Here is a 14,856-nt window from a genome sequence, read left to right on the forward strand (position 1 = left end):
GTGTGTATCTTCCCAAGAGTGTGTGTCGGGTCGTTATAGAGGCGCTGTGTGTGTTTTCATCCCGCCCACAACGTGATTTTGAGACTCTAGATGAGCTATTTGAGGAATTCATCGAAGAATTATAACAGAAATACATAGCTCACAATAGTCTTTCAAATCCACAGACTCAAACAGAAAGCGGGTGAACCAATACGCAAAGCGATATTACGGCTCAAGAGATACGTCAAGTTCTATCCAAGAGCAGAACTTCCTACGCAAGCACAATCAATGTTGATCTTTATCCAGTGAATGAGACATGCGGGACTTCAGAAGGACCTTCCATATGATAAGGATCCTGACTCTAAACGAATTGATGAAAGAAGCTCTTTATCCGGTGGAAAACTATGCAAAATACAAAGAAAATGATTGTAAGAGTCAAGAGGACGATACATCCTCTCAACACAGTGATTCATAGATGAGTGAGTCCATTGCAGAACCAACGACACTGATCGATCAAGAAAAGTTGATCGAAAAAATTGTTAAGAGGTTAACTCCTTTTGTAAAGTTTCATCCTAGGGAGCCTAAGTGGTGCGAATTGAGAGAAAATGGACAAACCATACGAGGGAAGAGTGTTACTATAGCATGCAATATGCTAAGGAGAGGTATGTACAACCTATTCCAGTAGCACCTACTCCACCTACATATGTTACGTGGAATGCACCAGGACGAATAGGATTTTCAAGGCCACAACCTGTCTTAGGAAAACAACCTCCGATGCCACGTGCTAGAATGCATGTAGACATGAGATACACGCGGATGATAGAATCATTTAACAAACAAGCGCTACTACCAATTGCAATGTATTATAACAACCAAAGCGAGTACTGCCCTTTGAAGCGACAAATGATGAGAGAAACACATAGAGTGATGAGACCGGTACAACCTCCACCTCTTGTATTTTGACCTGAAGAAAAAAGGTATGAGATGGACAAAAGGACATTCCGATTCATTGTGAATAGAGGCTTAGTTAGGTCAGAGCGTGTTTATAGCCAAGAGGAAATGCAAGAAAACACTCCGCAACCAGAGTGTCATAAAAGCCGTGATAACCACTTGGTCAAACAATGTCCTCAGACGGAGATCACCCAAGTAAATGCATATTGTCTTGATTGTGGTGTCATTCACTTGATCCTCGACTATCCAAAAAGCCCAAAATAAATCAGAAAGATCACAACAAATGTCTCAGGAATTGTTCAGCTACCGAGTAGCTTGGAGAACAAAAACGTCGTACCAATTCAAGTAGTTACGAGAGTGCAAGCTCAAAAGGAAGTTGAGCAGAACCCATAGACAGAGAAAATGAAAATCAATGCGAGTCCAAAGACGGGTGACCGATGCACCTAGTCAAAAAACTAAGAGCAAACGGAATAGTTGGAAAGCTAGAAAGGCGAGGATGAAAGCACGTAGGGAACGATAGCAGAAATCCATATCTGAGGAGCTTACCCAAGCTAAAGAGAAGATAAGACAACATGAGGAAAGGGTTTCACCTTCTCTTATGCAAACGTCTCAACCTCCTGAAGAACCATCCACGAAAGAGAAACCTAGAAGTGCTAGTTCAGGAGGATCAGTATTGGTTGAGAAGGTTAATGAGCCGTTAGACGCCCTCCTAAAAGCCTATGAAACACGGCTCAAAAACAACCAAACCATAGAACAGAGGTGGATGACATATCCTTATACAGAACTAGAACAACAAAGGCTTGAAATGTGCCAGAAAATGATTTAAATAACACAATATTTACTAGAACCACCAGTAGGAAAACCTAAGGGTGTGATCCTTGTCCCACCTACACCAATAATCCCACCAAAGTAGGAACAAAAAGAGATAGATTCCAGTCACGAGCATGGAGCAAAGCTCAAGGACCCAACATCAGAACCAAGGATAGTGTTCAATACCATGGATAAATCTTTCGAGGGATTTAACCTAGCTATACCTAAGAGTTGTAAAGAAATGATGGTCTTGACGAATTGTGAAAACAAGTCAGAGAGGACAATGAATCAAGTGAGCTAAGCAGACGAGTAAACTAGACTGGTGATGAAAGAGAACCATCTCTTCCACCAATTATAGAGGAAATTGAGATTGGATCTCAAATGAATCTAGAAGTGCAATGGTATTGGGGAGACAAAGGATATGTATAGTCTATGGATAATCAACCCCATTTGTTAAGAACACTACCATCCTATATGGGAGAGCACGAGGCCAAGTCAGATGTTATTGCAGTCCCATCACAGAGACTATCTTCTAACAAAGTCATCCATTTGAAAGGGTTAATAGATATTCTATCTACTTCAATCACCTATACGATAACATTAGCCGAGTTAATTAAAATAATACCAAACATGTGGATTACTGTGGGAAAATGCTTAGAGAAATTTGGCATTAAAAAACCAATGACTCAAATCGAAGAAGGGATCAAACAACTTGAAATGCCTCAACTAAACATTAGGCCAGTGCCATTAAACAAGGTAGGCGAGTACTATGAGGGAGAATATGGGAACATCACTCTTCATGTGGAATTCCGAGGTGTAAAATCCATGACAATCCTTGACAGGGGAGCTGGCGTTTCCATCGCAACAAAAGAGACTGGAAAAAATGGGGAAAACCAACAGTGAGGGCTACCAGGATGAAGCTGCAACTTGCAGACGGACACACAAAAAGGCCCATAGGACTATGAGAAAAAGAAATTGTTACTTCTTGCGGCATTGAGTATGAGCATACCTTTGCTATTGTTGATTTTGAAAAGAAGAACAACTATGCCATTATTCTAGGAAGACCATTCATGAGACAATTAAAAAGGTCCAAGATTGGGGTTATAACTATATCTACCTATCACAAACGGGAGCGCATAGCAATATAAAATACATTCGGATAAATAGGATTCATCGCTTATTACTGAAGCCAGAGGATATATAGAGAAATAGATAGAGAGAGAGAGATAGAGAGTGAGAAGATCGACACTGGGGACCAGAAGATGGGCTGGTCCCCCTCCGTAATAGTATCTTTATTACTGAGGAGAATTCTATACAAGCACTTGAACCGAACGTATTAGCACATTCGTTTTAGAATAAGACTTGATGGTTCCTGGAAGCCTCGGATTCCTATTCCTAGGGTAAAACCATATTCCAAGGAACTTCCGTTCCTTATTTCAAATCCTCGAGAATCAAGGTTCTCGCCTCTGGATCTCATGTTCCAGATTGAGGGCATGGCATCCGTGCAACTCTTTTCTAACTCTATTTCCAGAGTCCTCTTCTCGCAGAACAACTCTGCTTTCCCAGACGCGAAGTCCTTACTTGGGAATTTCAACTTCCGGATCACAACTTGAGAGACTACCTCTCTCCGATCTGTGGATCTACTTCACAAACTCAGGTACGAAACGCTTGGGTTGATCTGGCTCTAATTCCTTAGAACGCTTTCTTAGCTCCTAGTCCCCCACTAAGAGAAAGTATACCTACAAACAAATACTTAGAGATCATAACATGAAAATCGTTACCTTCAAAGTCTCGACGCTCAAAACGCAACTCAGTTCTCAAAAAGCAATTCTCCGAAAGAGATTTCTACATAGAAAATCCTCTCTTCCCATCCTACATACAAAAGAGGTGTGTTCTCGGTTCCTTCTCGTACATCAGCCCCGTCTACGACATTTATGGGTTCAAAACAGAGAAAAACAGCAGCTTGTGGCAATGGAAACACACTCCATAGGCACTTCTTCGCGTGGAAACTCGTGCATTGGGTCCTGGCTACATTTGGTACACTTGGGGCAGCCATGGGCATCACCGACAACGTCTTCTTTGCGGATGAAATCTGCAGCAGCATCTTCTTCTTGCAAAAACTGATCTTCCCTCTGGGAAAGGGCATGTGATGCTTTTATAGCTCCCTAGCCACGGCAAAGATAGCAGACCATTGGCTGCTCGCGTAGAGATCGTAGCCGTTTTCTTTTTTTGCGTTCTTTTGCCAGAAAAAGAGAGAGAAAAATCGATGGCTAGTTTTTACTTCTTTATCTAATCATAGGCTGCCCACTTATGAAGTGGGCGGCCGATCACCTTTAAAAATGGTCTGAATCTGCCCAAAGACTCAATAAAACCTTATAAGTTAAAACAATGCTTTCACAGCACTTCCCAGACGTCCCTGGATGCAATCACATGCACAATTGCAATGCAAACATAGACTTCCTCGTGGGAAAGCATCTGCTTTCCCAAAAAGAAATTCCGCTTTCTCAGAAAGCATCTGTTTTTCCTCAAAGTTTTCTATGAGCCCATCTTCATTCAAGTGCTTGCTTTTCCTTGTGCGTCATTCTAACACAGTTCGAAATTTCCTCTCGACTATGGATATTCCCTTTTCGATGCACTCGTTACCCACCTTGTGACGCATCAGGAATACTCATCACTTAGTCCTTTCCTACCGAACTTACGGTACAATCTCCTTCGCGATGCTCTATGTCACCCATCCTATGACGCATCAGAGATGTCCGTTCCCGGATGGTTGGATACTTCTTTCCAATGCTCCCTGTCACCCATCCGATGTGACGCATCAGAAGTACCCGTTCCTGGTGGCCTTACAGATATTCACGTTCTAAGTGCTCCCGTCATTACTTTGAATGACGCACTAGGAATACTCTGTACTCGGATGTCTCTAGTGAGAAAAACCCTCTCACTTAAAATTCCAATAATTCATTTAGAATTATTTTCCTAGTGTTCCAAGCGAGAAAACCTTCTCACTTATAAATCCAATAATTCATTTAGAATTATTTTTCTGTCAAATAAAGCCAATTTAGCAACACTACCTCAGACATATGGAAACCACGATAAGGATAAACTTGAAGAACCATAGTTACAAGGATGTGACAAGAACGTCTGAAGAGGAATTTGATTCCGCTAATATAACAAAGATAAGGTTTATATCCCAGAACCATTTTTTGAAGACGCATTAGAGCCACTAGAATGGGAACACATCTTGTCTACTCTGGATGTGTGCGCTATTCAAGACGGTCCAACAACGAAGTTTTGTGATAAAGATAGCTATGATGTTGTTCATTACTTTGTAGTGAGTGTGATTCAAGAAAACGAAGAGAACCAGACATCAATAAGTTCTTGAGATGAAAAGCAAATACATAATTGTCACGAATCAAAAGACGACGAAGAAGACAAGTTCTATGACTCCGTAGAACACTTGGAGCTTCAAGAAGATGCCAATAATGAAAATCCCGGACAACTCTGTAGGTGACATGAAAGACACTTTAACTAATGCACGTTTTTATGATTGTCCAGATCAAATACCTAGGAACCAGTGTCACCGCTACAAGAAATAAAGTGCATCAGAAGTGGATTCCAAAATCCTCGATGATGACGCAACCACATGAAGCATCCTCATATGTGGCTCCTATATTGGAAGAAAAGACTCAACCAAGAAGAGCACAACCATGTCAACAGTCTAACAACACGCTAATCAATTGACTAGAAAAGTCCTTCCAAAAACAGCAATCCAAGAGTAAACAGATCATAACTTTCCATAACCCATCAAACCACAAAGCGAAAGTGCCAAAATTCGACCTTACTGAGGATAGTAGCGACAATGATGATGATTCTTATGACATCCCCTACTAGGAACTCATGCCATCACCCTCACTAGTAGCTTTCGTAACAATCAAAGAAGGTGAAAAGAAAAGAAAAGAAGTCAAAGCCAAAACGTCCGACAAATTTGGATACGAAAAAAGAGCCAAATCGACCAAAAGTAGGTATGGATCAAGAAGATGAATATCTCTGATGAAAAATCACAAGATCCAACACCAAAAGGAAAACAAATGAAGTCTGCAAGAACCACTAAGAAAATCACAAAGTCACAAGCTTTCACAAATCAGATTTGGGTTCCAAAGAAGTTGATTCAAGCACAAAGAGGACAAGAATTTATTTGGATTCCAAAACATTTAGAGTATCAACTCCAAAAGTTTTAATCTCATCCTCAACCAAGCGTACAATGGCTGCAGCAAAGACCTCTGAAGACTCACACAAAGACAAGGTGGATCCCAAAGAAGTCTCTTCATACACAAACGAAGCAGGGACAAGTATGGGTTCCAAACGAGTATCATCAAATCACAAGGAAGTGGGTCCCAAAGGAAACAAACTACTATCATTGCACCGCCGCTTGAATTCTTTCAATTCCTCGTATGATTTCAGTACAGTTAGCAGAAAGATCACTTCAAGCCAGAACCCACTATTGCGGAACAATGCCAAATACGACAACCAACCACAAGGCTAAAATGGATCCCAAAGAAGTATCAAACAGAAGTAAGCTTTCAAAAAATCTCTACAACAAGAAAACGACATAGGAGCCTCAAAGACCATCACATTGATTAGAATAGGAAGCCTCGTTGACAAGTGTCCATAATCATACCTCATCTTGCACAACATAAATATTTTCCGTGCATTGACTGTATATGCATAATAAGGTTATACTACAAGGTCTGCATAGGCATAATTTTTTATTGTCCAAGCACATCACATACCCTTGACGATACCCAGTTGCCAAGGAGGACTCCAAATAGGAGGGGGGGAGGGGGGCATTCGAAAATGTGGACCTAATACTATGAATGCTAGAGGGAAATGTTTTGTGAGCTGCATTGAATTTTTTCTTTTGATTGTGATAAATTTTTGATAAAATTCAGAATATTTCCCCTCATAATAGTGTTCGTTATTTTTGAGATTTTCTTTATTAAAAAAAACAAGGAAAAAACCCATAATCGAGGTGACAAACAGATTGAAGAGATGCCTGAGTAGTACAAAGAAGAAGAAGGAACAGGAAAATGAGGAAATTTCACTAGGTATGCCTTAAAAGCCATATGCACAATGGGTAATGTCAGAGATAGGAAAAGAATGTTGATTAGCCTTCAACAACAACAACAACATTAGGCCAAAACTGACTGAGAATGTTCATCAGAGTTGGTGATGCAACTAGATGAAAGCACCCATCAAGTATAAAGTTGCCTATCAAACACTTCGTGTGACTACAAATCTGTATACAGGAAGTAGATCTTTATACTGTGAATCTTCTATCTTGTATGTGACTTAATGAAGCCTAACAAAAAAAGGGACTAACAAAAATGACAAAAAAAGAGAGGGGGGGGGGGGGGGGGGGGGGGGTAGAAATGACAATTCAGTCATCTATCACGATAAATGTATGCAGAGCAACGAGAAGTCAAGCCAAATTCTGGTAATAATCATTGGTTCTATATATGTTTGGTAGCCAGAAGGTGCCAAAGCTGCCCATCAATTGTTTTCGAGATTGAAATCCAAAAAGTTAGTTTAAGAAGCCAAATATAAGTCCAAATCAAGCCAAACTTTCTCAGAAGGCTATGAATAGAGAATACAAGCTAAGGGTTTAAAAAAATTAAAATAAAATAAAATCTAGCCTCGAGCCAAAGACGCACTTTTTTGAAATCTGAAGCCATGATAGCCATCTACATACTCTGTACATCATGTATATGAGTTTTGGGGACAAAGGGACAATGATAGCTCATAAATGATCATCTATCGCGAATGATGTCGGATAAGGCCCTTTTGAAGCAAGTGACTAACTCGGGGTTTGTCAGGCTTTAGTTAAGTCATGTATGAAGTAGAAGCAGTATAATGATTTACAAAGCACACAAAATTTAACAGTGGAAAATGCAACCTAGATCACCTTGATGCAGGAACAAAGGAGTCCACAATGAAGAAGATCAAACAAACGAAGACTCAAAGCCTTAAGTCATTCCTGAAGCACTGGACATCATAAGAGATTGTAGCAAGGAATCTATAGATGCATCCGAAAGACAATCTGCAAGCAGTGGAGCACAAGAAAGAAAAACGACAACAAAGACCGCACCGACATTGACAACCAGGTCATATCAGGGATGACATGAATTTGGAGGGGGGTAGTGTTGACCTGTGGGTCAATAGTACGACATAACTCAACAAAGCCTTATTTTTTGAGAGTTATGAAATGATACGGATTATCTTTATAAATATCATTTGTAATGAGTATAAGTTAGTCTAGTTGCAAAAGCCGGGGTGCAATGGCACTTCCAGATTGAAAATACAAAGCCATTTGACCCCTATTTTTGTTTTAGGTTTAACCTATGGTAGCCTTGGTATAAAAGGTACCTACGTCATTTTGTAATGAGAAATTTTATCATAATCAAGTTTTAAGCTGTCGTTGACTGTGTGTGAGGGAGGAAGAGAGAGAGCGCGAGCTTCATCTTGGCTCTATTCCCCGCTCATTCTTCACATTGGAGATTCAACTACACCATCGCCATAGGCTCAGAGAGAGCTACACATCACCACCAAGCATTCCACACGAGACGGAGCATGCACACTAACACGTCTACGAGCTAGTTGTGATCGTAAGTATAGCAAACGATGTCTGTTTTTTGTGTGCAAGTAGTCATTAGAATCCTCTCCACTCCGTGGCTCTGATGCAGCTCCCCACTCTTGCTTGAGGCCAACTTTATTTCCCATTTCATGGAGGTAGGCGACATTACAAACTTCCCATCCATAGCAAGATCGTCAAGTTTGGAAACGGTTTCTCTACATGTTTGGTTGCCAACGGACTTCGCACCCTCAAAGCATCATTACTTGCAAACTACACAACAACAATGTGGTGCAGGTCACACCAATGTGGACCTTTGGGTGAACGGTTGCCTCTACTCTAATGATCCAGCCATCAATGTGTATCCAACATTCAATAGCCTTGCTTCATTCTTACAATATGTAGGTAGAGGGGAGCACGGTCTTCTTGGAAACTGCAAGCAATTGTCCACTATTGGAGTTGATAGCACACAATGGTCTTTGCATCAATGTCAACTTCTTTCCCATACCACTAGTGGATTGCGCGAAAGGATCGTTCATGCAGAGGAGGAAGTGAGAACTCTTAAGCTATAGGTGGAAGAGAAGGATTCTAAGATTGCAAAGCTTGAAAATAAGATCCTGCATCTTAAAAAGACGCCCTTAGGTGCAAGGAAACGTAAGAGGAGCTTCGATGCCATAGAGAGTTTAGCCCCCAAAGGCGGTGCTAGAAAAAGAAGGGTTACAGCTACAAGGTACATTTTGCTACGCTCCAATCTATGCTTCTATGGTAATGTTTTTGTCCATTCTTATAGGAATTTTGTGGTAATATTTTTGTTCATTCTTGGAGGAATTTTATCCAAGAGCTGTGTGGTGGCCACAGCCAGGAGGATCGCATCCATTTGTTAAGTTTGTGTCTCAAGAAATCGGATGTCCATTAGGAGATTTCGGAGGTCTTTTGGAGGGCCTTTTGAAAGAGAGAGGAAAATAAGCTCCTCCAATGAGAGAAGAGCTTACGTTACGTAGAAAAATAGATTGATATTAACAAAAATATAAAAGGTGTCCCTCTCCTCATTTAATAATCTAGTGGTCCTTGAAGATGATCACTCTCTTTCATTTAATGCGAGCACCTTTTTCAGAAGGTAGATGCGGTGCATTTGATACGGCTTACGTCATCACTAGGACTCAAAAAGTCACAAAACTATCAAGTGGTGGAAGATTTTGAAACTTTTGATACTGTCAATGCGTCCGGAACACCCAAATATCCTAGAAATGAATGTCCAATTGCCTCGCTCCGGCATCCAAAGAGGCAAAAAATGTTAAAAACCCCTAAAAGAACATTTTACTAACGGCACACGAGGGGGCATTCCAAAATTTTGGAATGCTTCCTCACATGCGGTTAATAAAAAGCCCCTTTTTTCCTCTTTTTAGAGAGCCTTTTGAGAGGAAAATGTCAAAAAATAAAAAAGGGGCTTTCTTGAAAGATAAGTGTCCAAAAATCACTAAAAGGAGCTTTGTACTAACGGCACGCAGGGGGGCATTCTAGAATTTTAGAATGCCTCCTTGCGTGCCTTAAGTAAAAAGCCCATTTTTTGGAGTTTTTTAACATTTTTTGCTTGTCCAGATGTCGGAATAAGACAAGTAGACATTCCTTTTTAGGGTATTTTGGCATTCCGCACGCATTGGTGGTGTCAAAAGCCTCAAAATCTATCACTATTTGACAGTTTGTGACTTTTCAACTTTCAGTGATGACGTAAGCTGTATTGAATGCGCCACACCTGCCTCCTGAAAAAGACGCTCGCATTAAATAAAAAAGTGACCGTTTTCAAGGACGATTGGGAATATAAATCTACTTTTAGAGTGTCTGGTTGTCCTTTTGGATGTACTCACAAGGTGCAAGTGCATTTTAAAAAAAGTTTCTAGAGAGAGAAATACAATTTCTTACAAGACCCTCCAAATGACCTCCGAAATTTTCTAATGGTAGCTCTTTTACGAGCACCAAATGCAGAACATTTAAACAATGTTTTCACAAAGGAGGTGATGTGAAAGTTTTCAAATCTTGTGAGCGATGTTGATGTATAGAAGGCTTGTGATGCAGTTGAAATTAGTACTAAGGGATATATTGCCTTATATGGTCTCCTTAAGGATGCTTTAAGAAAAAGAGGAAATACTGAGAATGTTTTTCCTATACCACTTAACGTCAATCTTGCTAAGAAGGCCTCGAACGAAGATGTGTACTTTTGAATAGGAGGCTATTTGCATATAGAGGAGATAATGCCTTCATCCATCTTTACCAAGCGGTCAAAAGGAGTTAGAAAACGTGTCAATGCAAGCGTAGGTGCATACATGGTGGACAAGGGATTTCCTTACTCAATGTCAAATAATATTTTTGTTGATTTGAGAAAGCTTCAAATGGCAATGATACATTTTTATGGTGTACCACCTAATGGTGAGGCTACAATAATGCAATCTTTTTTTTTTGAAATTATGGTTTTCCTTATGTTATTTTGGACATTTTGCATTGCTAGGTTCAAAGTTGGTCTTGTGCTCAAGCTAAACGAGTGTTAGATTGTGAAGAAACAAAGACTAGAAAGGATGAGTATTACTCTCATGAACGAGGCATTATATCATGCAAAATGTATAGCTATGAACGAGGATTGTGCATCATCTTTCCCCTAGGAGACCCATGGAGTGCTTGCTTCAATTTTTAAACTCATTCCGTGGATAACAAATGTCATTAAGGCACACCTAGCTGAGGAAAAACTCCAAGTAGACGGCATAGGGGAGTTTGAAGTTGACTGGCACTTAGGTAGCGATTTGAAAACAATCAAGTGCATTCTAGGGTGCAAACAAGGGGTAGGAGCTCTGTATCCTTGTCCATTCTGCATTAAGGGCTATAAGGGGGATGCACACAAAATCACATTAGTCGACGAAACAGAGGAAGATGACAATTCACAAATTACACATGTGTGGGAGCATTCGGTGCTATGATGTCCTATGCTTGAGGAGCCCAATCATACCACAAAAGATAGTGAATGGAACCCTATAATTAAATTCCCTCTCAAAAATGTGCATTTTTGCACACTTCATGCTTTTATGTGCATCTTTGATCGTTTATTAAAGCTTCATATTGATTATGCCTTTACAATGAAGCTTGCGGAGAGGTCGCTTGACGCTATCGCAAAAGTGGAAGGGCTCTTAAATTCAATAGGTTGCCATGGGACCAACACCTTTATTGTTGCGCAGAAGAACAATGCAAGCGCTCAGGAAGTGGCCCAATCAGTGTCCATGAGTGGACTAAAGATGAGGCACAAGTATACAACGAACAATGATAGCAATGCAAGTGTTGTGCTTAGCCGACAACATGTTTGGGTGGTATTTGACAAGATGATGAAGATACTACGACTTGCGAGAATGACCAATGAGCAATGATAAGAATTCAAAAAAAAAGGTGGTGGAGTTCACAAAGGCAATCGTTACTGCATGGGGTGAATCAAACATTACACACTATATGGTGAGTGCTTGCTATTCCAACTTGGTATGTACTATGCTTTAGTTTTGATCATCGATGTGTTGTGACTTTATGGGCATCACATCCTCTATGCCCATGGTGTATACTTTATGAACATGCATGGTTCATTGGATCTTTGGAGCACGCAAGGTATAGAGAAGTCACACTATTATGCCAGGGGTGTCTACTTCAAGAATACAAGACATGGAGGGGATTTAGTGCGCTCATGCTATCTTCAGGAAATGTTCAACTAGTTTTATCGAACCACCTTTGGACGCAAAGTGTCGATTGAACATGCAAGGTCATCGCGCTTGGCAAAAGAAGCCCGTCGGCTGGCCCATGTTCGTTCCTCAGAGCGTTGGAGATCCTCACAAGGTCCAACACGACATGCAGTGTGGCGAGCATCAAGGACTAGGGTGAGAAAAGTTTGGGTAGGAGGTAGTAGATGTATTTAGAATCTCATGATAATGGAAAATCCATTGCACTTGGATGCAAATGTTATCCTCAGAATCTGAGCATTACATCATATTTTCTTGTGTCACAACCCTGTTTTTTTTCTTATTGAGTGTTTTCATTGTTTGATTGTTTACGCAATTGTACAAGTAGACGTTTCACTCTTTGTGTTTGAATAGTTCTCTAATTTCATGTGGTTTTAAAATTCAAAATATTATTTTCTCGTGCTTTTAGCGGCTCTTTTCCACCATGTGAGTCCACCCTTATATGGCCACCCTATATAAAGGGGGAAAACCCCTCCTTCACAAACACATAACACTCCTTCCCTCACCGAACACCATAAGCTCTAAGAAGCCCCCCAAATGCACTTTCTAGCAACCAAACAGACTGCAAAGAAGAATCCAAAGACCAATAAATGCGCGCAAAAGGCAGAAGATGCGTGCAAATCAGCAACCAGAAGAGCTGGCTGACTCGAAACGCACAGAGATGGACACGTCCGATGAGCGTCTGCCGTGGGAAGGGGAGGACATTCTAGTGAATCATAGGGCGGGCGGAAAGACGTTGCTAGGCCGGATGAGCGTGATGCCATCTAGCCCATGTCGCCAAACTGTGGCCGGCAAGTCACTGCCCAGGGGAATGGGTGCCATGCCTTTTGATAACCCATTGTTTTCTTATCAATCCAACAATGATGGGCGAAGTAGTGATGATGAAGATTATGATCCGGATGAAGATGCCCCCCAGCCTCCTCCCAAGCCCCATCGAAAGTCAAAATTCTACAGGAAGCCGAAGAAAGAACGGCCACAAGGAGCTCAGAGGTCCCCCACAACGCTGACCTCAAAGAGCACGACGGTTTTGTTGAGCGTTTGCTGAAATTTGGCATTAACGAAAGACAGCGGACCTACTTATGAGGAAAGTACCATTCGCACGGACATGTAAGGAAGTGCTACAAAGCTACATCACAGAACTTTGGATGTTTGCAATTGCCCTCGGATCAATTCAGGAGGCTGCAGAGGCTTATTTGGTTAGTCTCTTTGAGGACACGTCCTTATGTGCTATGCATGCCAAGAGTGTAACAATCATGGCCAAGAACATGCAACTTGCATGTTGCCTAAGGCATGAGTGATACCCTCTAACGTCAAAACCTCTTTTTGTAACTAACTGTTGTATTGGAATCAAGTTTGCTTTGGAACCCTTGTACTGGATTCAAGTTTTCTTGTGAACTCAATGTATTTGCAGTGCGACAAATACAATCACGTCTCTTTTTGTCGCTCTGTATAAAGTTAATGTCTATATTTGTCTACATTTATTTTGTTTAATGGTTGAAGGTGAGATGATAATCAACTGTACAAAAGGTTCTCCAGAGATGGCATGCATAGCTTTGATGATGGCAACTAAAGCTAAATAAATTTCATGACTGGCTTGAAATTGTCCATTAGGTAAACAATTTGCTTTGCATTTTCCAGAACATGGCAATATTAACCAAATTGGTTGTGTCCACAAGGCAGCGAGATTTGGCCAGATAGCAGGCTTGCATGGCTATTTCTCGTTGTCTTATGGACACATTCAGATTGGCCTAAATTGTCACATACAAGGCACCTCTAGTACAAAAATATAATTTATATGCCATTTTTGGACAAATTTTTTTAATGTACAAAATCAATATTCAAATAGTTAATACATATTACAAATGGGTAGAATTTTTACAGTTTTCCTTATCACTGAACATGATCAAATCAGTAAATTGAACTTTGCCAAAGATCATGGACAAGAGATATAATTTTCATTTAAAAAGCTTGTACATCCGGCTTAACTATTGTTTGATAGGAGGCACTTCGTGATGTCTCTATGACGTTCCATAACATTGGGTAGAATGGATGTAATCATAGAATCAGCTATAGCTTGGGCACCGTCAATCCCCAGGGCTTGACAAAAGTTCTATGCATATCATGACCTTGCCGCAAAAACCAATGCCAAAAGTGGAAATTGCAAGTGATTTTTTCACCAAAATATTTACATGGGTTGTTTTAGGGATGGTGGCTAAGCATAGGAGTTTACTTGTGGCCTTAACACTAGGTTGGTAATGGGACACTTTTATGTCCTGTTAAGTGACCATTTTCCTTGAATTATGTCAAGAGTTTCAAAATGGATTTTGAGGTGCTATCTGTCTAGAAAGTTGTCTCATGAGCTGAAAAAAACTCGACATTTTTTTGGAATATCAATTCCATCTTTAACCTTGTCCTTGCACAACATTTCACAACCTAAACTGTGTGAAAAAACGGGTCCTGTTTTTGGCTTTTTTCAACTTTTTGCAACTATACCACTCTAGAATTCATGTTTTTGAGGTCTATAATGCTAGAGAACTATCTTTAGTATTCCTCAACATGTCCTGATGCTTCTAGGGAGAAATAAATGTTAAAGTTGTAAGCTATGACCAAATTACAAAAATTGTCAAATCCTGTTTTTTAGCCAATTTTAGCTCTTCTATGAATTTTTTGGTGGCTTTCATGATATCCAAATGCAGTTTTGATTTTCTATGTCGCATATTGTAA

General features: G+C 40.4%; 1 pseudogene; it reads left to right on the plus strand.

The window, feature by feature from the left end:
* The first annotated feature begins 11,970 nt into the window (after positions 1 to 11,970).
* LOC147453039 (uncharacterized) lies at positions 11,971 to 13,430 on the plus strand (annotated as a pseudogene).
* Positions 13,431 to 14,856: the final 1,426 nt, after the last annotated feature.

Source organism: Adiantum capillus-veneris, chromosome 8 (assembly GCF_014529385.1).
Source record: "Adiantum capillus-veneris isolate H3 chromosome 8, ASM1452938v2, whole genome shotgun sequence".
Lineage (NCBI taxonomy): Eukaryota > Viridiplantae > Streptophyta > Polypodiopsida > Polypodiales > Pteridaceae > Adiantum > Adiantum capillus-veneris.